A 21,432-nucleotide genomic window follows, 5' to 3' on the forward strand; every position below is an offset into this window, starting at 1 on the left:
TATCTTTGCACTTTCCCGAACCTATTTCCCATACTCCGGATGTACTTGAACTTCAATCTCAATTTAATTCCAAACTAAATTGGGTTTGTTTCGAGCCACGGACAAATCTCCACCTCAACTCAAAGATCAAATTCAAGCTTATCAATCTTGATCTATCCCGAGCCCCCCGAGCACCCCATTTGTTGCAGACGTTGACCACATCAATAGAATATTGGAACTTAGCTAATGGAATAAGCTTCATCAACATGCCCTGGACTATCTCGTATAAAAGGCACCTGACACCGACTTCTTTGGTTCGCTCATGGTATATATCTAATTTTTGGTCAAATATGTTACGCTCTGAAGTCCATTAGCATGTAAGCGCGAGGCAAACAGTGCGGTACTTATGCTCTGTAAGTAGCTGAAAAAAGAGATGAAGGGTTTTTGTATTAGCCAATAAGACATGGGATGGAATGAATGCAACCATTGCTTAGCAATATGAGTCATGGGATCGTATCATTTCCATGGAAAACTTTACTATCTCTAACCTTGGGCCTCTCTTGCCCCAAAAGCTAATTAAGTGGGTGACACATTCCCTTACACTTATAAACCAACTGTGGGAATGACTGATCCCCGAAAAACCAGATTCAACACTAAATCGAACCCCTAAATCAATGCGGAAGATGAGCCCGGGAAAAACAACACGCATCACCGATCCTAAAGCACACCACGGATTCGAGCGTACCTTTTAGCCATAGATTAAACACCGACGCCGTTTGAGGAAGAAAATCTGGTCATGTTCGATCCGGTGAAGCAAAATCGCATTGGCGCCTCACTGTTTGCTTTTTGGAGAAAACGACAGAGAGGAGGAGAGGAGGAAGCGTACGTACGTCTTTTTCCTTTTAAAACAAAACGGTGCCTTTTTCCTTCTTTTTTTCCCTTTTATACCTCTCTCCTTCCACGGGCCTTATTCCCGTGGGCCGGGCTTTCTCGGCCCAACTTGGGCGGACGGGCCTTAAGCCCAATTCTTATAAAGCCTTCATCTCCCACTCGCACATGGTGGGCCGAACATGATTCTCTTTACCTCTTTTTTTAACATTCATACCGGTGAATAATCCATGCGACCAACATACTTTGAGAGCTCGTTGCTATACATCTGTTAGGAATATATAGCAGCTCTTAATGGGCGTCACACTCCGAGTAGACTTAGTATGCAGTACCCTAGATCGATTGATCACATTTTATATCTCTCTTGATCTCTTTCAAACATGATATATATATTGTATTCACAATTACAGTTATCACAAAGACAATTATAATTGGTCGACCAGTGAATACAAAAACTACAATGTGATTCTCCAAAATCGATCTTCCTCTTTCCTTCAAACTCTCAATTTCAGTTCAGCTTGCTTTTCTAGAAATGTCCCATTAGATCGAATCAACTCATGACCATTGGCAACATCCTAAGATAGCAAACACTAAATAGAAACCTTGAGAATAAGTAAAAGTCATGAGGGCACTAAAATTGAGGAACTCTTTTCCTTAAGAGTCTCACACGTCATAAAAGTTGAGATCAAATTTTTTGTCACTCTTATTGGTCGGCTCATGCATACGTAGTATGAAATACGTATTACGGTATTAACTCATTTCCCATGGAGCATATGTCTACACCTTTCAATATCGTACAAATGATAGTTCAGACATACCCAATGTCTAACTTGAGTTCATGTATCTACTCTTTTACAAAATTCATCAGAATTCACATCTGGCATCTTAGACAGATAAAGTAAAATATGTGGGGTATTTTACTTTCGGACATAGTAAGTATTATGTCCTCATCTTAACACTCAGTTAAGACGACATACGTATTTTAAGCTTGAGCTCTCGATTATCACCTAGATAATAAGCTTAAAAATAGTCTCATCTCTATTCATCACACAGTAAATAGAGGCGATTACCCGTGTGAGTGGGCTAATCTTTTATCTGTCCGACATACTTCCTCAACTTATAATAATACACTGAGTATTAAGATGCATAAAGATCAAACAAAGATTCATAGGCATTAATATGAAACAACACTAGTTCATAAATGTGAACAACTTAGGGAAATTACAATCTAGTACATCGACTCTACGCAATCCTAGAGATTTTACATGACCACAAAACACATCTCTAGGTATAGGCTTTGTCATAGGATTTGCTACCATTCTATGCGTAGATATGTACCGTAAGTTCACATCTTTTCGTGCAACCATATCCTTGACAAAATTATACTTGGTATCTATATGTTTGGTCTTGCCATGATATTTTGGATCTTTGGTGTACGCTATAGCTGCTTGGCTATCACAGTTAACCAATAATGGATTTGCAGCTTTCTCAATAATACCTAGGTGATCCAAAAATCTCTTAAGCCAAACTCCTTCTTGTATTGCTTCTTTGCTGATAACGCCACGAACTCAGCTTCCATCGTGGATAAGGCTATGCACGTTTGCTTCTTACTACTCCATGATATGGCACCATTGCTCGGTAAGAAAGCAAATCCCGAGGTAGATTTCCTTTCATCTAAATCTCTCCCCAATCAAAGCATCCGAATAGCCTTCAAGTCGCAGATCCTTTCCTTGGTAATTCAACTTGTAATCAGCAGCGGTTCTCTTCGAGATACCTTAGTATTCTCTTAACGGCCTTCCAATGTCTTTGGACCGGATTGGATTGGTATCTACTCACCATTCCAATTGCAAAACATATGTCGGGTCTTGTACACATCATAGCGTACATCAAGCTCCCAACAGCACTTGCATAAGGAACATGTTTCATTTATTCCTTCTCTTGTGAAGTCCTTGGACACAGTTTATGGCTTAATCCTTCACCTTTTGCAATATAAGTGTCTATGGGTTTACAATCCTGCATACGAAATCGTTCAAGAACTTTGTTTATATAAGTTTCTTGCGAAAGAGACAACGATCTCTTTGAACGATCTCTTGAAATCTTAACTCCAAGAATGTATGCAACCTCACCCATATCCTTCATCTCAAAGTTGGAAGATAACCAACTCTTGACAGTATGAACAAACTCCATATTACTTCCGGCAATTAGTATATCATCAACATATAATGATATGATCACAAATTGATCTTTGGATCTTTTGATATATACACAATGATCCTCATCTATCATCGTAAAATCATATGTCATTATGGTATTATGAAAACGTATATACCATTGTCTTGATGACTGCTTAAGACCATATATCGACCTCAAAAGTCGACATACTTTTTCTTCTTGGCCTTTCACTATGAAACCAGCAGGTTGTTCCATATATATTTCTTCCTCTAATTCTCCATTGAGGAAAGCAGTCTTTACATCCATTTGATGTAACTCAAGATCCAGACTAGCCACTATTGCTAGAATAATGCGAATCGAGGTAAATCTCACTACAGGAGAAAAAGTATCTTCATAATCAATTCCTTCCTGTTGATTATACCCTTTCGCCACAAGGCGAGCCTTATGCCTTTCTATCGAGCCATCAGCCTTTCGCTTTATTTTGAGAACCCATTTGTTCCCAATAGCTCTGCGTCCTTTTGCGATCAACCAGTTCCAGACTTGGTTTGATTTCATTGACTCCATTTCCTCTTCCATTGCATTAATCCATTTTTCCTTACTAGGCAATTAAGAGCCTCATTTATATTTCTTGGCTCATCCTCATCTTGTGGAGCAACCATAAAAGTTTCCCCTTCAATGTCAAAACGTCGACGGGGAATACTTTGGCGACTTGTTCGCCGTATGGGAGATTGTACACTTAGCACATCATCTCCCATCATGCTCCCACTTGGATTAGGTAATGATGATGTCGTCTCATCATGTGGTTACAATTGAGAATTAGTTGAATTCAATTCATCACTTCTCATATTACTTCCACTTGGACGAACTCCACTAATATCATTATCCTGATCCAAGGTCTCAAATAGGGAACAATCTTCACTTATTTCACCCTTCTTAGGAAATTCATCTTCTAAGAATGTGACATCTCGTGATTCAAACTCAGTTATACTTCCACTTTTTTGCTCACCTATGAACACATATCCTTTCGAGTGTTTAGAGTACCTTATGAAAATACTCTTCTTTCCTCTGGGACCCAATTTCCCAAATTTGTGAGAGGACTCATGTGTATAGGCAGCACAACCCCATGGCTTAAGAGAACTTAAGTCCGGTTTTCTACCTGTCCATAACTTATATGGAGTGGAAGTAACTAATTTGGCACACGGTTAAGTATATAGGCAGCAGTTAACAACGCATCACTCCAAAAGGTAATAGGTAAGTTAGCATGCGCCATCATGGACCTAACCATTTCCAGTAGGGTTCTGTTTCTTCTCTCCGCAACACCATTTTGTTGAGGAGTATATGGAATAGACAACTGTCTTTCTATTCCTTTTTCATCACAAAATTTTCTGAACTCATTAGATAAATATTCTCGACCTCGATCGGATCTCAATGCTTTTATTTTCTTGTCTAATTGATTCTCTACCAAGTTCATAAACCTTTTAAAACAACTTATTGCTTCAGATTTATGAGAAATCAAATAGACATATCCGAATCGAGTATAATCATCAATAAAAGTGATGGAATAAACAGCTCCATGCCTTCCTTTCACATTCATTGGACCATAGACATCATAATGGATTAAATGCAGAGGAAATTCAGCTATTTTTCCCTTTCCAAATGGTTTCCTTGTCGTTTTCCCTTCTAGGCAATGCTTACATGTGGACAAAGCGACTTTTTCAATATTGCCCAACAAGCCCTCTTTGGCTAGTCTATTCATATGCTTTGTTGGCCAATATGACTTAAGTCTAGCATGCCACACATTCACATCATTATCATATGTATTAGGAGACGTGAGAAGGGAATAACAAACATTAGCATTAACATAATCAATATTTAATACAATAAAACCATCTAGAAAATAACCACAACCATAGTAATTTGTATTTAAAAACAAATTCACACTTCTACTATAGAAGTTCATATTAAAACCTAATTTCACCAACACTAATACGGATACTAAATTTCGACAAATCTCCGGAGCATACAAAGACATCATGAAGGAACAAAGTGCGTCCACCACGCATATTCGCTTGACATGTGCCAATTCCTTTCACTTCAGCTCGGAGTTGTTTCCCACATAGATCCACTTAGTTCCGGTTGGTACTCGTCGGAATTCCACGAAGGATCTTCTATCCTTCGCTACATGGTCCGTCGCTCCTGAATCCACAGTCCACAAAGGATTAGACTTAGTTAAGAACACATAACTCGACACAAAAGTAAAGTTTTGAAAAGTACAAGGGGTGCATACCTTCTTTGGCTCACGACAGTCGCGAGCATAGTGACCCTTCTTGTCACAGTTGTAGCATTTCACCATTGCAAGCTTTTTCATGCGGGGACGCTTCCTCTTTCATGTTGGTTAAACTTGGGTTTCTTCCCCTGAAGGACCTGCTTCTTCCTTGCCTTTTCCCTTATCAAACCAGGTTAGGGCGCTTGCGCTTGGAGCTCGAAGCTCCATTTGAGCTAGAACTAGCATGATAGAGTTCAAGATCCGGCTTAGCCACCAACAAAGCGGTCCTCTTCCAGCTCAAGATGACGCATTGCATCCTCAAAGGTTTTGATATTTTCATTGTGAGTCAGTGCACCTTCATGTGCTCCCAACTCGAGGCAAGGAACAAATCACCGCTTGCACCTCTTTGCTCATCTGTGAGGACATGGCCAGCATCTTTCAGCTCGCTTATCATGTTTGACATCTTTCTAAGATGTTGCTTCATGGTCGACCATGAGGCTTCTTATAAGAGTCAAACCCGATAGTGAGCTGCCTCGCCTAGTCACCGAAGTATGACCAAATCTAGCTGCCAATGCCTCCCACATTTCCTTGGCATTGTCAAAACGCCGAAACTCTCGCATAACGTCATTTTCCATGCTGCTCGCAACGTGATGCGAGCTAGAGAGTTCTTTCTTTTCCACGCAGAAAAAGCTTCTTTGTCTCTTTTGTGCTTTGTGCAAAGGTGGTTCCCTCTTCAGGTTCTACCATGGTCGGGTTAATAGCCTCAAGTGCTTCTTGCTCTTCCAAAGACATATTGATTTTCATTTGCCAAATTTCATAGTTGTCACCATTGAGCTTTTCACCTTTGTTCAGCTCGGCAACTATGCTCTTTGTGGTGAAGCCATTGATTTGAACAAATCGAGAAAAATATGCACGAATTATTAATGCCTATCATTTATGCATCCCTATTTACATAGACCCATCATATTAATGAATAATTTCAAGTAAGGCTTCAGAATCAAAAGGTCACTATGTTTCCAATCATCCTCCAAAATCCTAACTTAAAACTATCATCAATATAATTGTCTTATGCAAAATCAATTCTATGAAGCTACAAAAACTTCTAAAACTACCCACAGCTAATTACCCACATCAACCAGCAATAACGGAAAGCAATATATAATAGATATCCAATAAAACAATAATGCTTTCAATTAACACAATTAGGTAGTCAGCATTACATAATATGTCCACAAATCACGCTTAACATATATCAGCCAATACAACTAACACAAAGTCAGCATATGAACTGGAAAAGATCCTCTTTTGTTCAATTTTTTGATCTTTTCCCTTGAAACAATACAATAATATTCATTTACAAAATCCATCACAATTTTCTTATAGGAAGCAGCTCCGTTGACATCCCATATGCGATTCAACACATCTTGCCATTCAGGTGGAAGAGTTTTTATGAAAAATTGCACCATCTCTGACTGTGACATAGGACGACCATTCCATATGACCTGTTGAATTTTCCCGTTGACTTCAAGGACATGATCAATTAAGTCACCTCTCTCCCATCGATGATTAGTCAAGTCAGCTATCAACTTAGACAGCCTATCCTTTTGTTCATCGGTAACTACGTGAATAGGTGTGCGCAATCTCAGGGGAGGCATTGTTCCTGCAACAAATGCAGAACAAATAAGGGATCACATTATAATCCACATGGACTTAATTGAAAAAGAAACACATTCTTTTTTTCTTTTCCGATCAACGGTCAACGGTCGTCGGTCAACGGTCAACGGTCGTCGGTCGTCGGACCGGTCGGCCCGGCGGGGCCGACTCGGGCGAACCGACGGCACGTGCCGCGCGCGTGCGCAGGCTGACGTCACGCAGACGTCATCCGGCACGTGCCGCGCGCGTGCCGGGTCTCGCGCGGGTCGGGTCGTCGGTCGGGTCGCCGGCCGGTGACCGCTCGGCGAATCGTCGCCGTGCTGACGTCATCGATGACGTCACATAGCGGTTATTGACCGTTGGGTGACGTCATGCTGACGTTAGCACGCGCGGCACGCGGACCGGGCGCGTGCGGCTCGCGGACCGGCGCGTGCGCGGCTTCGCCGACCGGCGTGTGCCGCACGCGTTGGCGAGCCAGCGCTTCCGAGCGCGTTGCGCCCCACGCGCAGTGGCTTCTGGCCGGGCGTGTGGGTGCGTGCGGCGTCGCCCGGCGGCGCACGACGTACCCCCAGACTCGTCTCGACGTCGCCTTTCTCCCCATGTGTTCAATAAGCGATTTCGACTTATGAAAACTCAGAAAAATGGCTGAAGAACGCTCAGGGGTCGGGATTTCTCGCCCGATCCGTACGGCCGAATTGCTTTTGTGAAAAATCAATCAAAAACATCAAAATAGATCGGGAAAACGTGAACTAGGGCTCTGATACCAATGTGGGAATAACGGATCCCCGAAAAACTGGGTTCGACACTAAATCGAACCCCTAAATCAATGCGGAAGATGAGCCTGGGAAAAACAACACGCATCACCGATCCTAAAGCACACCACGGATTCGAGCGTACCTTTTAGCCACATATTAAACACCGACGCCGTTCGAGGAAGAAAATCCGGTCCTGTTCGATCCAGTGAAGCAAAATCGCCTTGGCGCCTCACTGTTTGCTTTTTGGAGAAAACGACATAGAGGAGGAGAGGAGGAAGTGTACGTACGTCTTTTTCCTTTTAAAACAAAACGGTACCTTTTTTTCTTTTTTTCTTTTTTCTCCTCCCTTTTATACCTCTCTCCTTCCACGGGCCTTATTCCCGTGGGCCGGGCTTTCTCGGCCCAACTTGGGCGGACGGGCCTTAAGCCCAATTCTTATAAAGCCTTCACCAACCACTAGTTCCTTCTACAACAGATGTTGAATAACCTCAACAATTGCCCCCTCACACATTGGGCTTGGGTTAGAGCACTCATAACTCTCCTATGTAATTGTTGGGTCTAAACTTGTTAGCGAACTTAGGCTCTAATACTCGTGTTGGGTGGTCTTAAGCCTTTATCATTCCAAAAACTAATTCAAAGGGTGAGACTTTCCCTTATAATTATAAATCGACCACTAGCTCATTTCACAACCGATGTGGGACAATCTTAACCAAGGGAGAGACATCATTGGTTTTATGACTTGATTGCTATTTCTGGAAGTTCAAGGATTTAATTGTACTTTCGTAACAAATTTTATGACTTTCAATACACTTATTCCTTAATATTAAATGGGAATTTGCACTCTCATATGACAAGACAAAGTACAATAATTGTTGAAATACACCCAAATCTCCAACTCCATTATAATCACCCTTAAAGTTTATTAACTACAAAGAGAAAAGATCATAGCATTTTGATTTTTTCAATCTCATTTTGCTAGAGGTAAAGGCATCAAATGCATGCATAAATTGCTAATGAATAACGAAGAGCCATTAAAAACTTGACATTTATATGCGTAATTTTTTTTTTCTAGCTCAATCATGATTGTGGGGAATCCCTTTAACTTGTGTAACATGGCATACCATGTAAATATGGATCAAAAGGTCATAGATAATCCACTAATACAACCAGTCAATATACCATTTCACCACTTTAATGCCCCGGTTAATTACTAAATCATGAAACTGAGGTTGGGTTGGCATATGTAATCTAGACTTGGATTATGGTACATAACAACATGGATCATATGGAAAATTAAGATCATTTGGCTTTACAGATCTCGCCAAAGTCGGACTTTAGTTTTTTGGGCAGCGCTAAGTAGTTCCAGCATAAACGTACCATTCTAAGGGACTCTAATTGTGACTTCCGAAGGGTTTGTCAATTCTAATAGCCCTCCCCTCTATTTTCACTCATTAAAAAAAGGCTTATTACTATGACATATATTTATTTCAGAGTATCTTTATAGTAAATAGAGCTGCTCTAAAAGCTTTTTGCCTAAATAATAGTAATGTACCCAGCTCACTCCTCAAGTCATTGAAGGCAATATATACACACACACTTGGAGCCTTTTATTCAGATTTTGGCACACTTTTTACCTAATTATCATGAACTTGGGATTTAACGACCCATAGAAAAAAGAAAAAGAAAAAAAAGAGGCTACTCATAATAGAAAAGCGATTAATTAGTGTAGATCAGACCCAACTTTTATTGCTCTGCATTCCATTTGATCTAAGAAGATGTAGGTAAGAATAAAAGTCAAAACCAGAAAAGTTTGGGTGATGTTGCCCCATTATCTAAGCTAATTATTTTTTTTTCTAATAAAGAATTGGAAAAGAAGAAGTGCCCCCGCAAGTTGCCTCAAAATGCCCCAACATGAAATCTATATAAAGGGACTTCCCCCAAAGCTTTTGGTACCCACAAACCAAACAGAAGCAAAAGCAGAAGCAAAACCACATATTGCCATGGCTTCTTACCGTAACATCGGCCTAATTGCGCTCTTGTTCCTCATTGCCACCACTCCACGCACTCACGGAATCATCCTCGGCAATGTTGCCCAGGTCAACATCGTCGGCCGCCTGAGCTGCGTTGTCCCAGGGGTACTGCCGGCCTTGACCAGTTCCCCACTCAGCGGAGCGACGGTGGTCTTCACATGCAATGGTGGAACGACCACCCTCGGCCAGGCCGTCACCGACACAACCGGATTCGTGAGCGCCGCATTCAAGCTATTGGACGGCGTTGTTTTCGACCCCTCGACATGTGTGGGGACAATCAATCTATTGAACGCCGCCAGCTGCAGTCTCTTTCCTCCGACCGGGACTGTTGGCACGACCCTCACCCTTTTGAGCTTTGTGCAAGGAGTAGCACAGTTTACAACGGGGATAATCTTCATCGGTTGAGCTTGAACTTGCGATGTGTTACGCCCACGCAGGAAATAAGTTTGCATGAAGTGAAGCTTGCCAAAAGAAGGCAGCAAAGTCCTGTCTTCACTTTAAATAAATGATACCTTCTCGTCTCTTTAAGGTTTAAATAAGGCAACATGAAAAATAAAGGTTCAGATCTCTCTCTCTCTGTCTCTCTGTCTCTCTCTCTCTCTGCGCATTTCTATATCGACGAAGGTTGTCCTAAATTTTCATGGATTCTCATCACATATTGGTTCAATCCTCCTTCCCCTTACACCTCTCCCCAGTCAAGAATATATTATTTATAAAACCACAAAGTGGTGGATAGATATAAACATATAGTGATGTGTAGAAATTAAACAAGACACATAAGATTTATATGTGGTTTGCAAGTGAGATTGACGGCATGTTGTACTATGATCAACAAATGGAGATTCCATCTCACTCTCATATGTTTTCTGAGGGATAAGTACACTAATGGTGCCAAAAGTTGTGTACGGCGCTCACTTTGGTGCCAAAAAGTTTCCGTCGGATCACTTAAGTGCCAAAAAATTTGAAAACGCTCACTTTGGTGCCAACTCCGACAAAATTGGCCGGAAATCTGACGTGGCCTTTTTTATTAATTTTGACGCCGACGTGGCTCGTCGGAGAGCTGAGTTAGCATCCAAACACCAAAACGACGCCGTTTGGTGTCTCCCCCAATTCAAAACCCTAATCTCCGGCCGTCGCCGTCCTCGACGGTCCTTGCGCTGGCGGCCACGGCTTCGACCCCGACCTCGACCCCAACCGCGACGATGGCCACTCAACGGCAGCGGCTCGACCTCGACCTCGACCCCGACCCCGACGATGGCCACTCGGCGGCCGTAGCTCCGACCTCGACCTCGACCCCGACCGCGACGATGGCCACTCGATGGCCGCTGCTCAAACCCCGACCCCGACCCCGACGATGGCCACTCGACGGCCGTAGCTTCGACCCCGACGTCGACCCGACCTCGATGATGGCCACTCGGCGGCCGCAGCTTCAACCCCGACGACGGCCACGGCTTCGACCTCGCCGAAACCTAATTTCTTCCCCATGTGAGCTAAACGGCGTCGTTTCCATGAAGCCATCCATGTAGGACGGCAAAAACGACGTCGTTTTCTTAAGGAGGATCGAAACGACGTCATTTAAAGGCTTATCAATTTTTTTTTAAAAAAAAAAATCATTTTGGCCGGAATCTTTCGCCGGAGGCCGGAATCTTTCGCCGGTGGCACCAAAGTGAGCGTTTTCCTCCGATTTGGCACTTAAGTGATCCGACAGAAACTTTTGGCACCAAAGTGAGCGCCGTACACAACTTTTGGCACCATTAGTGTACTTATCCCGTTTTCTGAACTCGGCTCTGAATAACCTTATGAAAATTAAGTCAAAGAGAAACTAAATACAAACTCACACTTTTCTTTACGACTCTTCAAAGCTCTCTCGAGTTAGAGTTGATATAATCTGCAAAATATGTTAAAACCCAAACTAAAACTTTGTCTTGTGTGTAGTGGACATTCAGTGGTCTGCACATCCGAAATATCTTGAACTTTCTTGGAAAATTATCAAAAACGTTCTAAATTTATTGCAATTGTGTGAATTTAGTCATAAACTTATTTTTTTGACTAATTAAGTCCTAAACCTTTTACAATTGTTTCTAATTAGTCCATCTAGCTAAAATTGGTTGGCCGACGCTGACATGGCAGCTAGCTGGCGCCGGCAAGTTTTTGTTTAATAATATTTTATTTTTTGAAATATTTTATTAATTTTTTTTCCCTTCTCCCTCATCCTCCCTCCTCCCTCCTTTGGCTCCGGCGATCGGCCAGGCTAGCCAATCGTTGGATTGAAACAATCCCGGGGGCGAGCTCGTGCCTAGCAATGGTGGGGCGAGCCCTTGCCAGATCTGGTGAGGGCTTGCCTTGCGGTTGCCGGGTGAGGCAAGCCCTCGCCAGACGCGACGGTGAGCCCCCCTCGTCAGATCTAGGAGGGCTTGCTGCGCAAGATGAGCCCTCGCCCGGATCTAGCGGGGCTCGCCCCGCCGTCGTTGGGCACGAGCTTGCCCCCGTTGGATTGCCTCAGTCTGGCGACCGACCAGCGTAGTTGGTCGTCAGAGCCAAAGGAGGGAGGAGGGAGGAAGAGAGAGAAGAGGGAAAAAAGAGGAAAAGGAAAAAAAAGATAAAAAAATTAGTAAAATATTTGGAAAAAATAAAATATTATTGAAAAAAGCTCATTAGCGCCGGTTGACTACCATGTCATCGGGAACAATTGTAAAAGGTTTATGAATTAAATAATAAAAAAAATTATAATTGAATTGGCACAATTGCAATAAGTTTATAACTTTTTTGATAATTTTTCCTGAACTTTCTCGGGTAGCAAGTCAGAAGTTTAACCAAGAGTTGGATGTCCGAATCTAGTGGCACCCAAATTTCAGCACAAGTCCAACGTCCAACCAACCTCTGATTCCAACTTATATCTTTGCACTTTCCCAAACCTACTTCCCATACTCCAGATGTACTTGAACTTCTATCTTGATTTAATTCTAAACTAAATTGGGTTTGTTTCGAGCCACAAATGACAAACCTCCACCTCAACTCAAAGACCAAATTCGAGCCTATCGATCATGATCTCTCCCGAGCACCCCATTTGTTGCAAACGTTGACCACATCCATAGAACACTAGAACTTAGCTAATGGAATAAGCTTCATCAAGATGCCTTGGATCATCTCATATAAAAGGCACCTGGCATCGACTTCTTTGGTACGCTCAAGGTATATCTGATTTTTGGTCAAATATATTACGCTCTGAAGTCCATTAGCATATAAGTGCTAGACAAACAGTGCAGTACTTATGCTTTATAAGTAGGCAAAAAAAGAGATGAAGGGTTTTTGTACTAGCCAATAAGGCATGGGATGGAATGAATGCAACCATTGCTTAGCAAACGTGTCTTATATTAACCCCAATATATATATGAGTCATGGGATCGTATTGTTTCCATGGAAAACTTTACTATCTCTAACCTTGGACATGGACGGCGTGCATACAAAGAAGTAGGACACCAACAATATGCATACAAAGAAGGGGGTTGCTGTCACGCCTCAAACCTCAAGCACGCGCACATCCTTCGGTGGTCGACTAAAATGCGATGTTCCTAGGACGCATCACTGACCCAATCGATTTATGCACATGCAAAAGCGAATTAAACAATTTCCAGACAACAACCAAATATGGGATAGAAAAGCAGGACAACCAATTAACACCAAACATATTTTATAAACAACCAGGTTAGCCTTATAGAGTTGTATACAAAAAGGTCTAGACCCAAAAAAAGCTACTAAGCTAACCCTGCCTTGGACCCTATCTACTTGGGATCCGGGTCTACCACGACATTGTCAAGGATGTCGATGTTTAACGGGTTAGCTATCTCTACTGTGGGCTCCTTAACCTCGAGTCTCTGGTTCACCTCAAAATAAGCTATAATATCAGCATCCACGACAGGGTCGAATTCCTCTACATACTCATCATCGACGGCAGGTCTGTCAAAGCCATCCAAGGGGCCCTCCCGAACATTGTTGGGCCGTGAAAGAACCACACTTTGAATCGGTGAGGTACCAACTAAGGTAAGCCCTCATCGACCCAAATAGTAGTCACGACGAGCTTACGAGTCCAATCGGAGTTCCCGTGGATATGGAGTATGGTACGCCGGTTTCCACCTCTCGTGGCCACCCAAAACAGATGTGGCTCACATCCATTTAAGGATATGTAAAAATTTAAACCACGACGAGGTGAGATAAAGTCTCATTGAGTCTACATCCTAAACTCCGATTAGGAAGAAATTCACTTAGGGGCAGCCTAACATGCAACATAGAGGACTTACCTTGCCTTAGCACCTCCTTATACATTAGCGCATCTCATATATCATATATAAACGTAGCAAGTATACATCATTAACTAGAACACTTCATAACATATACCAATAAATTACATGGGTTCCGATTATAAGGCCAAATCATTATGACACGTTTCATTCCGTACCACACAATTTTGTTCCATAATCAGGCGCGGTTATCTCACTCATTCAAGCGTTTCAATTAATTACGACCTCACGACCACGGCCAACTCAACAGTCGGCGGTCATTTGGCATAACCGAGCATCGTCTTGCTTCGTTGAGCATGACAACGTCTACATCTAGATGGCATTCTCGAAGGAGCATCAGCCTAGCCTCCATTGCGATTGGCATCCGTTGACATGGGGCATTCCTGAAGGAGTATTGTCCGGTGTAAACGCATCGTGACGGTTTCCAATAGCGATCACATGCACATCCAATCTCAGCCAAGGATATCGTGCTTTGCACTCAAATGCCTCAATTTCAAATAATGTACCTTGCCTATTTTTTTCATATTAAAAACACCCGGTAAAATAATTGTGCGTGACCATAGAATCAACTCGATCCACAAAAAGTGATACTCCCCCATTTAAAAATTCCACAATTTGATATAATACTTAAAATATTTTTTTTTTTTTGTCAAAAACCGACACTCGGTATTTTTCTAATTAAATACTAAAATCCATATTTTTCAAATAATAATTCAAAAATCATCACCAAGCATCTAATTGCAAAAATTAGCAATCAATTGCACAAACCAATACTACCACGATGATTAGCAAAAAATTTTGACAACCGACTAACCCGGTAAAATTTTCACTAATTAATAAATAATTAAATAAATTGCATTTAGTTAAATAAATTGCAAAATATTTAAATTAAACCACTAATTAATCTACGTAAGCTAATCTAACCACCTAATTGAAATAATTAAATTAATCCACCTAGGCTAACCACATTTAATCTAACTAAACTAACTAACTAACCACCTAATTGGCCTAACTAATTAATCTAATTAACTAAATAAGTTAACTAAATTACACTAATCTCACTTAGCCTAATCTAACCTCCCTTAAGTGCAATTAACCCATAATTAGAGCTTAGGATATTAACTCACCGATTTAGCGCGAAAATCGATTCACAGTGACGGCAGCGTGACTATGACACCAAAAGAAGCCATGAAAGGGCTAAAAAAGACCTTACAAGCTCACAGCTTATTGCTGGGCTTCGATTCTGTGGGGCTGAACTGAAGGTTGGTCGAGGGGCTCAGCAGCTAGTCATAGCGTGGGGGACGGTGGAGACAGTCAAGTGTCGACGGGCTAGTGGTTGGAGTAGCTCTAGTGAGTAGACGGCTTACAACGATGGCGAGCCGGCGTTGGTGTTGGCATGAGCGTGAGGCGGACGGAGCTAGGCTCGTGGGCGAATGGTAAGGGCGCAGGCTGCTTGGACGGCGCAAGGGTGGGCTGGCGATGGCTTACGGTTGGTTCGACTGGACTGGCTGGGCTTGTAGCTTCAACAATGGAGGATAATGAAAGCTTAGGGAGGAAGCAAGAAGATGAAGTTGAAGATAGTTCTACAAGGACTGGTTGACCAAATGGAGGGAAGGAAGAGAGAGGGAAGAGAAGGGGGATGAGGGGACACAAGCCAAGGAAGTCAAACCAAAATATTTCTTGCACTTGAATGTTTTTCACTCTTATCTTTAGCCAACCTTGCCAATAGTCCCCTAATGGCCAATTTCCTCACACAACTTCACAAATTGAAGACCAAACAAATCCCTTGCCTTACAGATTTGGTGGATTTCCATCTTCAATTTCACACCAAATAACCTCCATTTAATGGCCAAATTTGCTGAAGAGGAAGCTCATACTAATTTCCACAATTTCCCTCACCATTTGATCCAACTTGAAGGCCAAAAGTCTACCGAAAAATGGCCATATGAATTTCCACAAAATTAATTTGCCAATTTTGATTTTTCCGCCAAAAATCCGGGCTTGCCGAAAATTCTTCAAAGGATATCCCAAAAATAAATCGCGATACACTAGAACTTTTGATTTATGAAACTGGGTTCAATTTCATGGTTAATTTTGATCGAATGTGATTTTAGCATGACCCAACCTACCGGATAGTTTTTAGGAATTTTTAGCGCGTTTGACCCGTGGTTGATTATTTTTTATTATCATTTTGCATCTTCGACTCATCGGCGACTCGGTTGTCGTAAAAAATTCAAGGTTTTAATTATGGGCACCGGGTATAGAATCGACAGAAAAATTGGTTAAGTGTCGTTCGACACAATTTTACAATCAGGTGGAATCACCCACAATTTAATTATGTGCTTCTGTCAAATTGACCTATTTCCTATTTTTAATCGATTATAAAGGTGCCGTATTGACTCTTGTCGATTAGCACGGTTAAGCAGTCGATTTCTGATTGAATTCTTAAGTCGGTCATATTTATATCTCTTAATGACTTCACTTGATAGATTAGTTATCTCATAAGTGATTAGCTCAGAAAAAAAAGACCATAGGCATGTCAATGAAAAGCCCATTTCATAAAATTGGGATATGATTGAAAATCAGGATGTCACAACGTGTTGAGTGATTTTGGGCCTCTTTGACCCCAAAAGCTAGTTAAGTGGGCGACGCATTCCCTCACACTTATAAACCAACCACTAGCCCCTTCTAGCTTAACAATTGCCTAGCCGTAATGACTCATAACTCTCATATGTGATTGTTGGGTCTGGAATTGTTAGCAAACCTAGGCTCTAATACTCGTGTTGGGTGGTCTTAAACCTCTCTTATTCCAAAAACTAACTCAAAGGATGAGACTTTCCCTCACACTTATAAACTGATTACTAGCTCATTCCATAACTGATGTGGGACAATCTTAACCAAGGGAGAGACATAATTGGTTTTATGACTTGATTGCTATTTTTGGAAGTTATAGGATTTAATTGTACTTTCGTAACAAATTTTATGAATTTCAATATACTTATTCCATAATATTAAATGGGAATTTGCTCCCTCATATGACGAGACAATGTCACGCCCTATACCCCTGACACGCAAGAACCCCTTCCTTAGTCCATAGAAAGCGACATTCCAGGACTTGTCATCGACCCTTCATTTTTATTGCACATGCGGAAACATACAAACAGTCTCCAAACAACACAAATAAGGGATAGAAAAGCATGACAACAATTTTCACAAAACAAACTTTCATAAACACCTTAGGCTCTTATACATAAGGTCTATCTCAAAAAGAACTACTAAGCCACCTATGCTCCTGACCATTCCATTTCAAGCTCATGGTTCTTCACACTAGGGACTTGAAAATAATTATACAATAACTAGTGAGATTAAAATCTCAGTGAGTAATACTAACTCAACTCGGGGTATCTCTCCAGAACCACCCCACAAACAACCACGACTAACAACCAACAATCAACAAATCGATTCACATGTAACCTTACCCGATATACTATACCCTACACGTTGAATCTCAACACAATACACACAATGCACATAGCCAGTAGATGCAGTTCATCAATCACATACGAGTCGCATCATAAGCAATCTCACTTGGCTATTGCCACACCCTGCATGTTATCGATTCATGCGTGCGTGCCATAATCCTGAATTAATGATGCCATGATTCTCATACGCTCTTGCACTTTAGTGCACCACCTATCATGCATCAATCAATCACAGGGGTCATGATTATAAGGTAAAATCGTTATGACATGTCTCATACTGCGCCACATAATTTTACCTCATAATAAGGGCTAATCATCTCAATCCTCACATATGCTCCAATTATTAATGACCTACCGGCTATAGCTAACTTTCTAGTCAGCGATCATTCGACTTCTGCTGGGCTATCGATAAAAATCGGGCTTCATCCCGCTCCATTGAGTATGGCTACATCTAAAACTTCTGTTTAGACGGTATCCCAAAAGGGACATCGGTCTAGAATCTACTACGACTCACTTCCAACTCCCATTAGGTCTTGCCCCCAAACTTCCATCGGGTGACAATTCAACTTAGCGATCATGCAAACATACCTCCTCAAATCATTTTCTCATAAAAACGATCCATCTCCAATGTCTCTCGGACAATTCATTATTCCCTTTTTGTAAAAATTACTCAATTCATGTGAATGCCCATGCATTTATACACTCAAATCACCTCATAAGGTTAAAACACATAAATTTAGACAACTTTTCAGTCTTGGGTGAACAACGTGCATGAACAATTTTTCGTGAACAGTGTTCGTATGAACAATGAATTTCCAAAATTAAATAACTAATAAATTAAATCCAAAATTCATTAAAAACACTAATTAAAGCAAGCAATTAATCAATTAAAGTTAATCAAGCTTAATTAAGCACATAAGCCATAATTAAGCAAGATTAAATTAAATTAATCTTAGCCATTCATCTAACCACCTATCTCAGGACTAATATAACTTAATTAAATCTCCTAAACTAGAATTAACACTAATTAAACCAACCATAAGCAAGTTTAGGCACTAATCAAGGGATTAGGAGCTAAACTCACCTGTTAAATGAGTTGGAGACACGGACGCGATGATGACAACAGAGGCTACACTCGGGAACCTCAACCATGATGATCCAAGGTGGTCTCGGTGCTGAAACAATAGCAACAAGCTTTGCCTCTCACTGAAACTCTAGGAAACCGAACTGCAGGAGGAGAAAATGAGAGGGGTGGTTGATCGGAGCTCTAGCGAGGGGATGGCTGGTGATCAGTGGCTCTTGGGGGTCGAGGGGGACCTGTTGGTAGCTGGGCTGGGTGGAGAAAGGGTCGAAAGGGAGAAAACATGATGAAATCACAAAACAATGTTGGTGGGAGGGTGGATCGACGGACCAGTGAGCGGAGATTTCTGGCCGGTTGGCAGGTCAGCTGGTGGCTTCATTTGGCAAATGGCCAAGTCCTCCCATACGGTTTGGGTGTCCTGAAGACGATGGTGGGTGGCACGAAGGATGATTTTCACGGGAAGGCAACTATTAACTCAGTTTTTCACAAGAAGGTCAGCTGGAGTAGAAATAGGAAGAAGAGGAAAATAAGGAAGAAAGGGCTGCGAATTCCTTAGAGCTAAAGAGGGGAGAGAGTGATGTGAGGGTTGGTTTCTCAGGTTCTCTCAAGCTCTCAAATGTCTCAACAATGGATAAAGGAGGAGCAAGGAGGAAAAAGATGATTGCTTAGCTGAAGGGAGACCACTAGTTGGCCTCCAAATTCCACAACCCTATCCATTTCACTCATCACACATGCCCCACTTGCTCAGTCATCATCCTCAGCCATTACGCACTCCCAAGCTTTCTCAAGAAGTTTCCCAAATGATCCAAAAGGTTGCCCCCCTTGGCCTACAAATTTTGTATATTTGGCATTCAATTCAATTCAATTATTCTCCAATTAAGCTCAAATCAAAGCCTATAAATTCAGCCAAGGTGCCAAAGTTTCTCTTAGGATTTTTCCTCATTGATTTGTTCAACTTGAATCCCAAAAATGCGGTAAAAAACAGTCCTATGATTTTTCCGATAAAAAACGACCATATTTTGAATTTCTGCAAAAAATCTCAATTTGCGGAAAAATTTTCTCCTAAAATGAATCGTGACATGACAGAACTTTCAATTTCTGAAATCGGATGTAAAGTCGCGATTAATTTCAATCTAGTGTGATTTTAGCGTGATCTAGTCTACTGGGTAGCTTTTAAGAATTTTTAGTGCAATTGACTAATGATCGATTATTTTTGAGCCACATTGTACATCTTCGATACATTGGTGACTTTCAATTGTTGTTAAAATCTCGAGATTTCAAATATGGGCACGAGATATAGAAATGACAAAAAAATCAGTCTAGTGCCATTCAACGAGAATTTTACAATTAGATGGAATCACCCACACACTAATCACATAATTATGTCAAACCGACATATCTCCGGTCTCTGGTCAATTTTGATAGTGTTGTAATGACCCTCGAGCCTATTGTGTTTAGATTCCTTAATAGTTTTACCTGATAGGCTAGTTATCTCGTGAGTGGTCAATTTCGAAAAAAGAACTATTGGCATGTCGATGAAAAACCCAGCTTATTCAATCGAAAACAGAACTTGAAAATCAGGATGTCACAATAATTGTAGAAATACACCCAAATCTCCAACTCCATTATAATCACACTTAAAATTTATTAACTGCAAAGAGAAAAGATCATAGCATTTTGATTTTTTCAACCTCATTTTGCTAGAGGTAAAGGCATCAAATGCAAAAATTGCTAATGAATAACGAAGAGCCATTAAAAACTTGACGTTTATATGCGTATTTTTTTTTTCTAGCTCAATCATGATTGTGGGGAATCCCTTTGACTTGCGTAACATGGCAAGCGATGTATATACGGATCAAAAGGTCATAGATAATCCACTAATCCAACCAGTCAACATACCATTTCGCCAGTTTAATGCCCCAGTTAATTACTAAATCATGATACTGAGCTTGGAGTCGGTATATGCAATCTGGACTTGGATTATGGTACATCACAACACAGATCGCATGGAAAATCAAGATCATTCGGCTTTCATGTGCTAAAATGAACTCCACCGGAAAGACCATAATACGATGGCTGACTAGAATTCATTGCTTAGCCTTTGATTACAATCTCTTTTTTCCTTTCCCTCTTTGCTTTCGAAGGGTAGGGCGATAAACCTAGGAGAAGAAGCAATGTATCATCGAGGACGATCGGTGTGAGATTCAGGATGTCAGGATGGAGTGTTGTTAGAGACGGTTCTCATCAGATATCAAGAACTGTTCTTTGATGAATGCCAACCCAAGTTTTTGTTTCTGCTATCAAGCACACTGCACCCATGGGGAAGAAGAAGGCACTACCGGTAGTTAGTTTAGTTTCCTTGTTTTCTGTTCCCAAAAATTCTGGCCGACAAAGAAGGGAAAGCCAGACGAGCCCGCCACTGTTAATCTTCGTGCTATAATCTTAGAGTCCTGTGTCAGGATTGATTTTGACTAATCGCCTAAAAGTTGTGGAAGCGGCCATAGTTGCTGCGAATTTAGCTTTGCCCATGCCACTCCAAGTGACCGATAGCCAACAAGGAAGAGCATGGCGGCAAAAAAGAGAAGTCAACTTCTTAAAAGAAAGAAAGCCATGGCATGGCATGGACACGGCTTTTTGATCCTTCTCCTTGGGTCAACATAATGGGTCGAGATTTTGCAGTCCCCACGACACTGTTCACCGAAAAATGAGACTGATTGAGATTTACCGACCTACATAGAAGGGAAAGGATCCTCATAATAGAAAAGCGATTCTTGAGAGTAGAGCAGACCCGGCTTTTATTGCTCTGCCTTTCAACTAACGGGCTAAGT

Source organism: Eucalyptus grandis, chromosome 11 (assembly GCF_016545825.1).
Source record: "Eucalyptus grandis isolate ANBG69807.140 chromosome 11, ASM1654582v1, whole genome shotgun sequence".
Taxonomy (NCBI): Eukaryota; Viridiplantae; Streptophyta; class Magnoliopsida; order Myrtales; family Myrtaceae; genus Eucalyptus; species Eucalyptus grandis.